Genomic DNA, 2,729 nt, shown 5'->3' with positions numbered 1-2,729 from the left:
ATTCTTAAACAATTTTTAGAATCTAGTCGATATTTTGGGCTATTTTCTCTTCATATTTATAATTTCTAGTAACCTTTTGATTGTCAGCATTTTGTTATATTTTTAGAACTTTCCTTACATTATTGTATAGCCCCTGTAATATGTTATCCATCAGTTCTCAAACCAACACACAGCCATGAAAAAAACAAGAAGCACATTTCTTCAAATTTCTTTAAAACAGCATTATAGTTGCATGATATTTAGAATTAATTTTTGTGGTATCTTTAAAAATTATGGCAGCTTTTGTTTCTTCTCCCTCAAAGTGCCAAAGATGAAACTCTAATTTACCATATTTGGTTAAGTGACAGCTGATCATATTTGATTTATTACCATATGATCATGATATGTGGAAATGAACTTCCTTGATTGTCTCTAGTGTTCTTTAGTTAGGGATCCAGTATAATCAGGTAGGTGGTGGGCTTATTATTAAGATTTGCCTCTTTCTTTTATTCCCATTATATTCTCCAACTTAAAAAAAATCATATTTTAGTGTTATATGTCATTTTAGCATTTCTTCTGCTCTTTTCCAAGACCTTACTTCAAGAAAAATTACTGACAGTCACATAAAACTGATATGTTGAGATGGCAATGTCGTTTCAGGCTAACGTTCCTTATCCTTCCTAGTTGTTATATTTCAGGTCCTATAATGATAAGTTGCTAGCCAGGATCATCCAATATCTTTAGTTTCTTTTTAAAATTTTATTATTACTAATACTTTGAATTTATATATTAAATAGATTTATTTATATTATATTTAACCATCCACACTTAACCAGTAAAAAAGTTCTTATAAGAACATCAATGCTGTCAATTTCACATAATAAAAAAGAAGAATAAATTTGAATTCCAAGGAGAGGAAAAACATCCAATTTAGTTCAGTATTCTGCATTTTTATAGAACCCTTGGAATTCCCTAAAAAGAATATTTTTTTTTTTATTTAGGCTGTTTGCTTTACCCTGTTTTTGTACTAAAGAGGTGCAATTATATTTTTTATGTAAATTTCCAACAATTTCTAAGTACTTCCCAAATTTTATTCAAATAATCATTTTTAAGAAATAAAAAGGTCTGGGGGTTTCCCTGATGGCGCAGTGGTTAAGAATCCGCCTGCCAATGCAGGGAACACAGGTTCGAGCCCTGGTCTGGGAAGATCCCACATGCCACAGAGCAACTAACCCCGTGTGCCACAACTACTAAGCCTGCGCTCTAGAGCCCGTGAGCCACAACTACTGAGCCCGCGTGCCACAACTACTGAAGCCTGTGCGCCACAACTACTGAAGCTCGTGCACCTACAGCCCGTGCTCCGCAACAAAAGAAGCCACCACAATGAGAAGCCCGCGCACCACAATGAAGAGTAGCCCCCACTCGCTGCAACTAGAGAAAGCCTGCGCGCAGCAACAAAGACCCAACGCAGCCAAAAATAAATAAATAAATAAATACATAAATAAGCAAATAAATAAATTTATTTATTAAAAAAAATAAAAATAAAAATGTCTGGGAGGCGGCTGCAGTGGCAGTAGCACTAACACCGCCTCCAAGTGGAGCCACAACCCCAGACTAGGCCTCCCCCTCAGCCCTGCTGCCCCTGCTGCAGTCATGGCTGCTGATGGGGTGGACAAACGCTCGTCTCTGCTGTCTGCATCCCATTCTGGAAATATCACTCCCATGGCCCCACCATACTTAACAAGAAAGCAGCCCCAGAGTGGAACTCCCACCTCCGTACACAGCCATTGCCAGTCCAGATGCCTGTGGTATTCCAGTAATAAACTGCTGCGTATGCCAATCTCTCATCAATTTGGATGGCAAGCTTCACCAGCATGTGGTTAAGTGCACGCTTTGCAATGAAGCTACGCCAATCGAAAACCCCCCAACGGGGAAGAAGTATGTTAGATGCCCTTGTAATTGTCTCCTCATTTGTAAGGACACATCACGGCGAATAGGATGTCCAAGACCCAACTGTAGACGTATTATTAACCTTGGCCCAGTAATGCTTATTTCTGAAGAACAGTCAGCTCAACCTGCATTACCAGTCCAACCAGAAGGTACAAGAGTCATGTGTTGGCACTGTGGAAACACGTTCTTGTGGATGGAACTGAGGTTCAACACTCTGTGGTAAAATGCCCACACTGCAAAAAAATTTCCTCTGTGGGTAGTGCACTTCCTTGAAGATGCTGCTGTGCACATATTACCATTGGATTACTATGTATTTTCATTGGAGGTGGATTAACTGTTGGCACCCAAGGTTTTGCAAGGCGATTTCATGCAACCTATGTTTCTTGGGTAGGTGCTTATCTCTTAGGTTTGATCTGCCTTATCCGAGCTTGTTATTGAGGAGCCATAAGAGTGAGTTACCCAGAACACAGTTTTGCATAAACTTGTTTATGATTTGGTAATGCAGGTGAGAGTATCTAGCAGTTCTCAATAAGCTACTTTGAACATCTTTAAATCATTTACCTAATGGATTTCATTCTGGTTTATGTATGAAGTTTTAAGACTTTGGGAGTCTTTTATGAACAAATGCTCATTGTACTACATTATATGCAAATAGTTTGCTTTGCTTCTAAGTTTTCAAGTTCCAAATAATAAAGCTTGCTCTTCATGTTCCTTGACATCTCTTAAAGATATTTTTAATTTGTTCCCAAACTTTACATATCACATCAACCTTTCATTATTTTTAAATCAGTTATTCCATT

General features: G+C 38.0%; 1 pseudogene; it reads left to right on the top strand.

The window, feature by feature from the left end:
- Positions 1-1,632: 1,632 nt before the first annotated feature.
- LOC118883068 lies at positions 1,633-2,409 on the top strand (annotated as a pseudogene).
- The last annotated feature ends 320 nt before the right edge of the window (positions 2,410-2,729 follow it).

Source organism: Balaenoptera musculus, chromosome 16 (assembly GCF_009873245.2).
Source record: "Balaenoptera musculus isolate JJ_BM4_2016_0621 chromosome 16, mBalMus1.pri.v3, whole genome shotgun sequence".
Taxonomy (NCBI): Eukaryota; Metazoa; Chordata; class Mammalia; order Artiodactyla; family Balaenopteridae; genus Balaenoptera; species Balaenoptera musculus.
Note: the sequence above shows the minus strand (reverse complement) of the source record. Positions and strands in the feature narration are given on the sequence as shown.